Below are 12,873 nucleotides of genomic sequence, written 5' to 3'. Positions count from 1 at the left end.
ATGGTTATTTTATTATAGCTACCGGAGGAAAGAGAGGAAGTTTCAAAGTCAGCAACCTGGGGACGAAAGTCTTCTGTTTCAGATTCTGTATTTAACCCTCTCATGCCTTTACTGAATTCTTTGAAGTAGACTGAATCGGAGTGATAGCAAACAGGGTTGGGCTGAGGGTTTTTATTTTGCCCTCTGGTACTTTCTCAGTCTCCACATACTTTGCATCACTGAGGCAAAACACTGAGGTCCCAAACTCCCCATTTGAACCAGTACTGAGTTTTGAAACTTCATCAATTGAAATAATGACACGGTGTATCTTCAGGTCAGAAAGAGCAGTGATAGAAAGCTGTTAAGAGGGACCACCTTGTGTGTTGTATGAATGCCTCACCAGTCAGTAATCTGATGGCCCATGGCTTAGGCAGGGAACAGAAGGTAGGAAGAGAAAGAATTCTCTGATAGAGCCAGGCGCAGGAGTTGGGGGGGGGGACCTCGGGGAAGAAGTGAGGAGAAGGGTACCTGAGCACAGGATAGCAGCCACTGTGGCAAAATGTAGGTTAAAATAATTAGCTTATTTTAGTTATGATCTAGTCAGAGTAGAGCCTAGTAAGATGGCCGAGGCATTTGTAAATATATCTTGAGTCTGAGTCTTATTTCTGAGAGCACAGGGCTGGGAGGAAAAACCAGGGACTCCCTTCAGCAAGCCGTCTATGAGGTGAAATTAAGCACACTACGTAGGTGGTCTGGTCCTGCTTCCCCCAAGTACAAGAATTCAAGTATGCTTGGTACTTAAGGACGATTCCTTTTTCCTCCATCCTATTCCTTTCTGTTCACATTGCCTGTCTTTACTTTTCAAATTCCTTCTCTACCCACACCAAGGGATCCAGGTGATACAATGGGGCGACCCATTACTGAATCTGTTAATGCCTTTTGTCATCGTTAACTTCAAAATTTCCAAAAGGAGGAACAGCCTGTATGGATTTAACTATAAAGATTACATAATTGGCAGTTGGATAGACCCAGGTTGAAAACTCACGTCTTGCTTTAAGTCTTACTGTTTGGGGCTTCTTGATGCGGTTCAGGTAGGACCGAGGATTGCGAGGACAGAGGGGAGAGATCTGTATCTCGTAGTACTCAGTGCTGGGTCCAGTGGGCAAGGGGTGGGCAACTACATCTCTGTGGCCTCGGGACTTCATGTTCCTGGGTCTGCAGAGTAGCCATGGGTTCTGACTTGAACATAATTGCAGGCCTCTGTGCAGTACACAGACGTGCGTGTTCGTTCTGTGTCTTCGTGCATTTTCGGTTCTGTTTACTTGGTGACGGGGTTGATACAGGGTTGATTGAGGTTTCCTGGGCTTTCTTCTTCCCTCCACATTAGCATGTCTATAGGTGTCTTCCTTTTCAAGTCTTTTTTTTTTTTTTTTTTTTTTTTTTTAGGAAGTCATCTTTGTAAGACTTCAGGGAGTGGCTCCTAGGCTTGTCTTGGAGATACCGTCTTATAGCAAACTCCTGTATCCTCTGGCTCTCTCACTCTTCAGAGAGAGAGAGAGAGAGAGAGAGAGAGAGAGAGATGTGTGGGTGCAGGACTCCGAATTTGGATCATCAGTTGTTGTTTTCTATGATACTATCAGTCTGCTGCAAAGAGAAGTTTTCTTGATGGGGGAGGCTATAATGTGGTTACAAGGACAAATATTGAGAATGCAGTTAGGGATTCTGCTGGTTTAGTGATGTGATGCTTCTGGGTTCTCCTAGACAAGGAACTACAGGCCACTAAGGCATGCTGAGAGTTGAAATGGAGTTCTCCAGGGAAGGGCATCCCCATTGGTTAACTAATACTACAGAGTCAACCCTTAAAGGGAACCTACAAACATGTAACATTTATAGACTGAGCAGGTTGAATTTATGTGTACACACACACACACACACACACACACACACACACACACCAATTAAGAAAAAAGAGGCTATGACATTTGAGTTGTAGTGAGAAAAGGAAAGAAAGAAATGATGTAATTATATTATAATCTAAAAAAATCTAATAGTTCTAAAAAGTAACCGGGGGTTGGGGATTTGGCTCAGTGGTAAAGCGCTTGCCTAGCAAGTGCAAGGCCCTGGGTTCGGTCCCCAGCTCCAGGAAAAAAAAAAGAATCCTTTAAAAAGTAACCGGAGATCTTCCTATTTGAAGACTTAGCAGAACCTGGCACCATTAGCTGATTGGCGTGACTACTCTCAACCAGCTTAGCTTGTCACTGATGACCGATGTTCTAAACTATCAAAGGGGTTTTTGCATGGGATCTTTTTAGTCCATTGAGCATAGAACGTGTGGTTTTCATGTGCTTCGAACCACACTCCTAGAAGAGAGGGAAACACCAAGCAAAACTGTGTGTAGCCTTTTACACAGGCCACAAGCTGACAGTGCCTCGCCCTGGAAGGCACCGTGGACGAGTCCTGCTTATAGTGACAGTGCACGAGAGAGTTCAGAAGCTTCCTGAAGCCCCTCAAGTGTGATCTCTCTCACACACTGTTATGTATTCACTGGTCCCATGAGCCCCATTGGTCTGGTGTCTCTTCTCAGTAGACAGTAAACTCCATGCATGCTCACTGATAGATTGTTAGTGCCTTAGGACCTGCTGTAGAGGGGTTTGTGTAGTCCAGGAATATTGGTGTCTAGAATTGGACTAATGTCAATCTTTGGTTCATAATATTTGGTTATGTAAAACTTACGAATCATACTTGTTCTGCATTTCTTTGGTCTGTTTAACTTAGCACTTCTAAAAGGAAGAATATTATATGCTTAAGATATATATATATATATATATTCTTTTCAGCCATATTAATTATGGGAGAGAAAAATGAACATAATTTGATGACATGGTAATTAACTGACAGTTGAAGTGAGAATGTGTTTTATAATAAATATTAAATGTCTTCAAATTATACAAATTATAAAATATGTTTAGCAAAATCCGTAGACAGCATTTAATTTCTTTCTTTTATATTTATTTTTAAGGAAGGGAAATAATATTTCTGAGCCTTTTTAAGAAGTTTCCTTAGTTCACTTCTAGTAGCCTGAAAGGCCTGACCAACAAGAGCATGTGTAATCCTGTGGATGTGACTGCTTCCGGAGATGGACACATCTGTAAAACACATTTTAAAATTTCATTTCTAGCCAGATGCAGTGATGCAAGGGGAAGGGAGCAGGTGGAGCTTCTGTGAGTTCTGGGCCAGCCTGGTCTACAGAGTAGGTTCAAGGAGAGAGAGCGAGGCAGGGAGAAGGGGGAGACCCTGTCTCAAGCAAAACCAACCAACCAAACACTTAACAAACTTAATGAATAGACTTAATCTTGAGGGTGGGAGTGTGGTCATCTGTCAGTGGGACAGTACTTGCTTTTTCTTTTTCTTTCTTCTTTGTGGTTTTGAGGCAGGGTTTCCTTATGTAACCCTGGCTGTTCTGGAACTGCCTGTGTATACCAGGCTGGCTTGGAACTCAGAAATATGACTGTCTCTGTCTCCTGAAAAAAAGAGATTAAAGGCATGGCCACCACACCTGGACAATTTTGTTTTTTAATAGTCTTAGAAAGTTAACACATCGGGGATGGTTGATGACCTAGAGAAAGCCTGGTATGTTATGTATCAGTAGAATATGAAGTCCTTTGTAGGGTTTAAAGACAGGTCTGTTCTTCTCTGGACATGAGTCCTGTTGTGTTATAGTGTCAGGTGTGTTGACTGATAATTAATAATTGCTTATGGGTGGCAGAAAATAAAATTATATGGAGATGAAGTTCAGAAATATCTAGTTGCTAAGAGATTTAGTTTTAAATGTTAAATAAAACAAATATTATCTAGGTTTGTACATTTTCTTACAATCTATATTGTTATTAGCTCTGATCTTTAACAAATGTTCTTAAAATGACTTTAACATGTTTTGTGAAGACAAGGTTTTTTTGGTTTTTTTTTTTAAACGTGTGTTTGGGTGCATTTTGTGTGTGTGTGTGTGTGTGTGTGTATGTGTGTGGTGTGTTATGTGTGTGTATATGATGTCTATGTGTGTCTGTATCATGTGTGTATATGTGATGTCTGTGTGTGTGTGTGTGTGTGTGTGTGTGCGTGTGTGTGGTGTGTTATGTGTGTATGTGTGTGTATGGATGGTGTGTGGCAGGCGCACCTACCCGCCTGCCAACGTGACAGGTAACTTGTGGCGCTTGGTTTCCTTCCACTCCTTGGGTTCCAGGGGTTGACCTTAGGTCACCTGGTTTGGCAGTACATGCTGTTACCTGCTGAGCCATCTCCCCAGCCCAAGACCAAGTTTTTAGTGGCTGTAACTTGTCCTGTACCCAGCAGTGAATGTCAGGTGTCTTCTTGAGTTCCACAGGTTATTCATTCCCTAGCTTCACGTTTTATTCCTTCTAGTATGTTCCTCCCAATAATGCCCTCAGATTCCTTTCTCTGAGGGCATTGTTCTAGTGACATGAATGTATTCCCTGATTTCATTTTTCCGTTTACAGCTCCCACCCTCCGCAGTGGAGTTATCAGTTGGCTTGCACACATCTAACTGGTACTTCTTTTACAGACATCCCTGTTCCATTTAATAGTAGGTTACCTTAGACCTGTGAGGTTGAGAACTAGAAGGAGTGAAGAATATTGCTTAATATAGAAATCAGTTTAAAAACAGGTCCTTTTGACAGCAAACAAAACGGCAAAATCTTGGTTTTTAATCCTTTTACCGGGTAAAGTTAAGTTGTATTTATTTATATTATTCATGGCTATGCGTGTGTCTGTGTGAGTTTACCGGCGCCGTGCACGAAGGTACCTGTGAGCCAGCAGGCATCGGATCCCCTGGAGCTGCAGTTACCCTTGGTTGTGAGCTGTCTGATGCAGTGCTGGAACCAGAACTTGGGTCCTCTTCACAAGCAGGTTTCATCACTCCAATCATCTCCCCAGCCCCACATAGCTAAACTTAACACACCCTTTATCCTAGTTGCTATAGACATTTTAAATTTTATGGTATTGATTGTGTTTTAGTTGTTAGTTACAGTGAAAGCAGTAAAGCTTTTTTTTTTTTTTTTAGTAGTAGTGTTAGGTATATGGAAGAAAATGAATAACAGATTACTATGTCATAAAGCAAGCGTGTGCCAGTTTGGACTGGGCTTGATTTGTCCTGCAGTGAACCATTTCTTGGTTCTGACTTTTGAGATTCTTGTAACCCTATTTACATGTGTAGACAAGGTCTATCAGAAATATATATGAGCGATATGTTTGTCTGGCTACCCTGCATTTGGTAGGTCAAGTTATTGGCTCAATGGAACTCGCCGTTGAAACATTAGAGAAACATTACCTTTGCACACACTGCCTGTGTGTGTGTGTGGGGGGGGGGCTCTAGTACTGGACAGTCCTCGGTGACCATGGAGGTATGATACCTAAAAGGCAAAACAAGTGAGCACAGAGGGAAAGGAAGTCTTGGAGGAGAAAGGAAGCATCACTTCTAAACTATACTGAAGTTGTGGTTTATTGTGTTTCAGGATTATCTATCCGTCCATCCATCCATCCATCCATCCATCTCCATCCATCCATCCATCCATCCATCCATCCATCTCCATCCTCCATTCATCCATCCATCCATCCATCCGTCCATCCATCTATCCTCTATCTATGACGTATCCTAAAGGATACTGAAAAGTAAAATTCTATCCCTAATGCTGTAATGCTGTCTATGGTAGTCTAGCTGTTAATCGCGTATGCCATGGTGTTTGATAGCTGTGACAAAACTATAAAATGGGTACATCATTTAAAGTTTTCTGAACCGCTCCCTTTATAAAATAAAGAAGTTGGTTGAGAATGGTGATGGGGTTCTTCTTAAGTCTGTAAAATTCAACATGGCTTCAGAAGGGAACTTTTTTTTTCTTTTTTCAATGCATTGAGTATCAAGGTGCCCAGAACCTAAAGTTAGGACGATGCCCCTTATGGGTTTTGGAGCTTGGCATTTAATATTTTACAGCAAAGTTTTTAGTGTAACATAATTGAACTTGTACTGGATAGGGTTAATAGGCTGGAACAAAAGGTCAGAGCATAAGGCATTACGCTTAATTAAGGGCTAGCAGGAGTGGCAGGGGTGTGTGACAGTTAAATGGGTTTCCCACAGACTAATGTCGGTTACTGTGCAACTGGGCCTCAGCTTAAGCAAAGGGCAGAAGTGATTAGCAGTTTGACATGGCAGACACTTCTGGCCAATCCCATTTGATTTAGAGGTTAAGAAAGCACACCTTTATGAGCTGATGGATTGATTTGTGTGCCCGTCTGGGAAAGATTAGGAGTCCAAGGCCGATGCTGTAAATGTCAGTTATGGAATATTGTGCTTTCTTGGTTGGCTCATTCCTTTAACCGTCAACTGTTTTATAATGGGGGATAACTGCTGTTTATGGAGCTGAATGCAAAATGGGTGGGTGAGCAGGTGAGGTAGGAAGGGAAATATTTCCTAGGTGAAATTACGATTTAACATAGTCTGGAGCAGGTGCGTCTAACTGTATGGAGTTCCCTTGACCTCTCTTTTGCAGTCGGCGTCACAGTTTTCTCTTGTGTTAACCCAAGCGACAACGTTGTCCATCTAGGATCTCCTTTTGCTTACAGAATTGATAGACGTCTTTATTTAGGTACCTCTTTAGCAAGCAGTTGGTTGGTTTATCTCCGTATCATTGTATGCGCTTTACAAGGTGGAGGGAGAAATAAAAGAAGTCTACACAGACCTGCACACACGCTGTTCTTTCTTAGGAGTGTATAGTCGGAGAAATGAGAGAGTGGCTAAGGAAAAGACGTTATTGTACTCCAAGCTTCTCAGAACATGTCAGGTCAGGCCATGGTGATGTGGGAAGGTACCAGTGTTGCCAAGAGACCCCAGGAGGAGCTAGGGAGGAGACTGGCGATTATTGGAGTTTCCGTGGGACAAGCAATGAATGGCTGGGCAGGGTTAGCAAGTTTTAAGAGTAGATAGTCTTAAAAGGCTGCATTTAAGACTAGATAGTACAATGCTTAGGTACTAATGATCTACATCTTAGATATGACAGCTGCTATTCCATAGTAGCTATGAATTAGCTATAGATATATAACCGATAGACAGGAATTATCTTAGTTTGCACCAATGGCGTGAAGCTAACAGAAAAACATTGCCTCCTAGATCGCGGGCCACATAGAGTGGGCGGGCTCTTGATTGACCACTGTGCCTAACAGAGAGGCATGGTGGCATTGTGTCCTTTGCTGCTTCCAAGGGGGCAGTCCTTCAGATAAAAAGATCATTAGAATGTTGAAACATCGAGATCTGCAGGAAAGTAAAAGGGGAGCGTGTGAGCTCTGTGCACGCATGCGCTGCTGTGGTGGGTTTGCTCCAGTCACGTGAGAAGGTGATGGAGGATCTGCTTGTGCACCTTGTCTCTGCAGGGGCGACCAGAACTTCAGTTTAACTGTGTTAGAAGCCCAGCCCCCTTCAACCGATGCTTCCCCACAAGGAACGCAGAGATGAATGCATGCTTAATATCACATTTCTGAATATGACCCAGTACCAGGAGATCACTTTTTCTCCTGTTCCTTTTCATCTTGTGTGATGTTTTTTCCCAGAAAGCCATACTGTACTGCTAATATTGTTGGTCTCCAGGTCGAGATTATACCAATATTTAACACGAGACAGTGGTTAAGTTGCAATTATGAAACTTGGCATCTACATCTTCTAGTGTCCGAGGGATGGAAGGATCCCAACATTTGGTGGATGTTTTAGAACATAGGATAATATCATAACTGATGTGCTGAGGAGCTAAAATCGCTGTCAGTGAGGTGGGCTGTGAAGAAGTGTGGCGAGAACCAGTATGGCCTTTTTTTCAGAAAACTGGTATGCCATCGGAGGTGTTAGTTCAAATAAAAAACGTGTAGCAAAGTCCATTGGAAGCAGTGCTGGGAGTTTGAATTCAGCTACTCCTTCTGATAAAAAAATATGCTCAGGAATTTCCTCTTATAAAGCTAAAAATTGACCTTGAATTGTATTTCAGAACTAAGCTCATCCAACGTGAATTAATTTATAGATACAAATAAAGCCTTTTAATTTATTACTTTAAAAGGACACAGTGGGGTTAGCGAGAAGGCTCTGTCAGTGAGGTGCTTGCTATGTAAACATGAGAACAAAAATTAGATCCTCAGAACCTGTCGTCTTCACACTTGGGCTGTGAGACAGGTCCCAGCTACACCTGCAGGATTGGTGAGCTCCCCAGTCAGGGAGAGTCTCTGTCTCAGAACATATGATGGACCTCCACACTCATGATCATGCAGAAAAAGGAAAGGTTAAATATGTGATCTCACGGTATTGGGGTGTAGTGAGACATGTCATGGTAAGTGTGCACTCACCCCACTTTCTTCACAGAGAAGCATAGGTTGAAGTGGGCGGGGCCTATGACATCATAGGAATTAGTTCAAATGAAAAACTGTAGGGAAGACCATTAGAAGCAGTGCTGGGAGTTTGAATTCGGCCTTATACTCCTGATAAAAACAAAATATGAGCGAGAATTCCCTCTTACAAAGCCAAACATTTTTGTGCTTCTCTACAGAGAAGGGGAAGAAGCATAGGTTTTGTAACGTCCTTTCTCGTCCCCTAAGTCATTTTTAAATTGCAAAATGTTGACTTAGGTGGTATAATATCAAAGTGTTTGGTTAGTAAATATAGGCGATTTCCCTAGTTTAACAGAGAGAAGCATTTTGGGACAATTTCCAGGGATAGTGCATTAAACCCCAAAGAAGCAAGCGTTTGATGCCTTTTGTTGGTGTTAGTATATCTAATGGATATATTAGCTATATAATATATATCTATAGATATAGATATAAAATAATCTAATATTTAATAATATATACATATATTAGTATTTCACAGTTCATCCTTGCGTGTCCTTTCTTTAGGTGAATTAAAGTGTTGTGATACCTAATACTTGCATTTATTTTGATAGAGGAACTGAGTTATAGGGTTGTTGTTTCAGTGTATTTTGATATGTTTTGCCTTTTGAAGAGTGCTCCTTGTGCCCTGTCATTTATGGTAGTGTGTTTCTTTCTACCTGTGGTATGTCCTTTGTCTTACTGAGATGGTATGACTGGGCCTGAGACATTGGGAGCACAGCTCAGCCAGTAGAGCGTAAGCTTGTCCAGTCCTTTGTCTTACTGAGATGGTATGACTGGACCTGAGACATTGGGAGCACAGCTCAGCCAGTAGAGCGTAAGCTTGTTCCAGCCCTTTGTCTTACTGAGATGGTATGACTGGGCCTGAGACATTGGGAGCACAGCTCAGCCAGTAGAGCGTAAGCTTGTTCCAGCCCTTTCTCTTACTGAGATGGTATGACTGGGCCTGAGACATTGGGAGCACAGCTCAGCCAGTAGAGCGTAAGCTTGTTCCAGCCCTTTCTCTTACTGAGATGGTATGACTGGGCCTGAGACATTGGGAGCACAGCTCAGCCAGTAGAGCGTAAGCTTGTTCCAGCCCTTTCTCTTACTGAGATGGTATGACTGGGCCTGAGACATTGGGAGCACAGCTCAGCCAGTAGAGCGTAAGCTTGTTCCAGCCCTTTCTCTTACTGAGATGGTATGACTGGGCCTGAGACATTGGGAGCACAGCTCAGCCAGTAGAGCGTAAGCTTGTTCCACTTATTAAAAATGAAACAGAAACTCTTGGCTTTTCCTTTTAAACCGGAGATGGAAAGATCTTGTGCACGTTATGTAAGCACCCCACCACCGAGCTACAGTTTTAGCCTCATAGATCTTTTTGCTTTTTTTAAGGAGGAAAGAAAATCTTAATTAAAATATAACTACATCCATTCCCCCTTCCTTTCTCAGCCCCTCCCATGGGACCCCCACTTGCCCCCACTCAAATTCATGGCCTGTTTTTCTCTAGAAGTTAACATTAAACAGGTCGGTAAATGCAAAAGGTTTATAAAAGCAACCTGTCGAGCCCCTTCTCTATTAAAACTATGTCTCCTGTTCTCTCATTCTTAGCTTCTCTGTCTGTCGTAGTTATCTGGATTCTGTGTCTGTGGGTTGGGCCCTGTAAGATCCCCTAGCCCGCCCCCCATGCTTGCATGTTTATAGGCGCTGTCATGGTCCAGATCTTGTTTATGCAGCCATATTGTTGAGGATTCGTGGGTGAAGCCTCCCAGTCACTTTTGCCAGATACAATCTCACAGAGGACTTTCCGTTCTCAGTCAGGCTCTTAGAGTCTTTGTGCTCCCTTCCTCCATGATGTTTCTTGACCCTTAGGTAAGGGAGTTGTGTTTTATATATGTCAATTAGGAAAACAATTATAAACAAAGGCTGTTATATACATTAAAGAGGTAGTATTTTAATATATATATGTATATAGATATATAACATCATACACATACACACACACACACACACACACACACACACACTTTTATAGATTATTTTTTTTAGTTTCCAGGAATCTTTGTGTGATGGTAGAAAGTACTAGCTGTATTATGTGTTTTGGTTTTTCTCAATGCTGCTAACATATATGGAATAATTCTTTGCCTCAATTTTAGGTAGAGTATGTGATGGATTTATTCAAACATATTCTTATGGTCTTGTATATGATTGTAAACTCAGTATATGCTTGCGTGCATGGATGTGTGCACCTGTTGAGTGCATTAAGCATTTGGTGTCTCCTCACTCAGGATGGAGGAGGTGCCTCCCCACGCTTCTCCGTGGATCATTTCTCCTAGGTGAATTGTGCACCTTCTACTTTTTGAGTTCTGTGACCTTGTAGTCATGACTTCAGCCCAGAGTAGTTTCAAAGTCATGTAAATGAATGCAATTAAAGTATTGCTTATCATGGTACGTAGTGCAGATGGAACCTTACTGGGTAGAGAGGTTTGTTTGCCTCATGAGGAAGGTCAGAATAAGGTTACATTTTATTACATTAAATGATACAGGGATGCTTTTATTAAGCTGATGAAAAAAATGTCGTAATGGAAAAATCATAATGTTTTTCCCCTCTAATTATCTGAATGTCTTGTTCATTTTTTCCTTTTTGTTAATTTAGTTTGCTTGATTATTTCTGTATAGTAAATAACACTTTGAAGGAGATGCCTTTTGTCTACATGTAAAACCTTGGGACATCACACTCAGTTGTAATTCTAGGTACAATGACAAACACACCTAAGCTAACACCTTGGATGCTGATGGGAGGTGGCTGTGAGTTTACTAGTGTGTGTCCTCGGAAGACTTGTGATGTGCCAATCACCAGGCAGATGATACAGGACTTTTCAACTGTTGGAAAGACAGCCCCACCACACGGGTAGGCCTTTTGGCTGCGGGATAGACAGAGCACTGAAGTAGGCACTGGAGGCTGTACAGAGAAAGAACTGAAAGTGTGACTGCGTGTGTATAAAGCAATTAAAAGAAAAATAAGTACCATTCTCTTTCCTTTCGTGATATTTCAGAGTAGGTGGTATTCATTGACTCGGGACATAAGGCTCATGTTTACTTAACAGCGATGTACTGAGAGTCAGCGAGATGCTTCTGCAACACATGGCAGATATTTGGGGAACATAAAAGAAAAATGAATGACTCGCAGTCACAATGAGAACAACAGTAAATAGACACAGAGAACATTACTCAGAGATGTAGTGTTACAAGCCTGTTTGGTTAGCAGGGGGGGAAGAAGCACACCAAGAAATCTGGTATCCGTACAAGGAGACTGAAAGATCCTAGGAAAGGTTAACTAGCTGCTTCGTTTTGTAGGTTTATATTCTGATTTATAGAAGTTTTTTTTCTTTTTTTCTTTCTTTCTTTTTTTGGTAATGTTGAGATCCTTGAAAACTTATCCTAAGTTATGGGCTAGACATTGAAGAGACCAACAGTGTAAACTCTAGGAGAGTCCAGTGGAACGATGCTGTAGTGAGATCAGGGTGTGTCTATCCTACCTTCCCTATCATTGGTTGACTGCACAGTTGGCCCATTGATCAGCATAACCATTAAAAACCCATGTCTGTACAGTGCAGGCCATGTCTCTGCTGGCCAAATGTATCCATCAGCCAAGCATATCTACGGTAGCCTTTGAGCTCCTGCGTCCCAAGATAGTTATATACTTATGGATAGAGCTACAAAATCCTAACTATTTGTAAGAGCAGGGGCATGGGGAGGCTCCGTTGTGTGGTTCTTGAGTTGAGAGAAGGGGACAGTGTTGAAGTTTGGACACACCTCCAAGCTTCTCCTTCTCTGTCACTCTGAGCTCAGGGTGGTTCTAATTCTGAGTTTAACTTTCTTTTCTTACTGAGAGAGAAGCAGCTAGGTGTTTCAAACTCTTTGATGAATGTCAGATACTCCTGATGTGTTTTTTCCCCAGAAATTCATCTCTTTTCCTAGCTAGGGATAGTCTACTGTTATCGTGAAGATGGCGTCTAAATAATTCTATAGCCTAAGTGGTTTCATCAGATTCGGTCAGCAGCCACAGTCAAGCAAAACATATCTACATGAGAATCTCTCAAAATACATTCACCTGTCGCTTCTTTGAGATAGCTTGTTTTAGTCCACAGTTAATGCTCCAGTTTCAGACACATTATTGGAATTATTTCATGCACTCAAAGTCACACATGCCACTCTCTCTTTCAGGTGTGGAGTGTGAGCGGTGGCAGAGCTGTTCTCAGGACCCATTATTTTAACGTTTGGGAGAAGCACATCCTAAAGGTATGGATTGTCCTTTGTCACATGGCTCCATTTCTAAAATAAATTACTGGTCGTCAACGCTTCTGGTGATAGGGACATGAGACTATTATGCTTTCTTCTGTTATTGTCCTTAACTTTCATCTGTTGATAAACATGCTTGACATTTGTCCCAGTCTGTCCTATCCAGACTGTCCAAGCCAGTCC

At 41.9% G+C, this 12,873-nt stretch overlaps 1 protein-coding gene across 5 annotated transcripts in view; it reads left to right on the top strand.

Moving 5' to 3' along the window:
• Nrip1 (nuclear receptor interacting protein 1) overlaps positions 1 to 12,873 on the top strand; it is an 83,649-nt gene that overhangs the window by 8,307 nt on the left and 62,469 nt on the right. For all 5 annotated transcript variants that reach the window (XM_039088449.2, XM_039088447.2, XM_039088446.2 and 2 more), the window contains exon 2: positions 12,616 to 12,690. The gene's annotated coding sequence lies outside the window, so the exon portion shown is untranslated. The remainder of the gene's footprint in view (positions 1 to 12,615; positions 12,691 to 12,873) is intronic.

Source organism: Rattus norvegicus, chromosome 11 (genome assembly GCF_036323735.1).
Source record: "Rattus norvegicus strain BN/NHsdMcwi chromosome 11, GRCr8, whole genome shotgun sequence".
Classification (NCBI taxonomy): Eukaryota; Metazoa; Chordata; class Mammalia; order Rodentia; family Muridae; genus Rattus; species Rattus norvegicus.
This window is presented reverse-complemented; position numbering and strand designations above follow the sequence as displayed.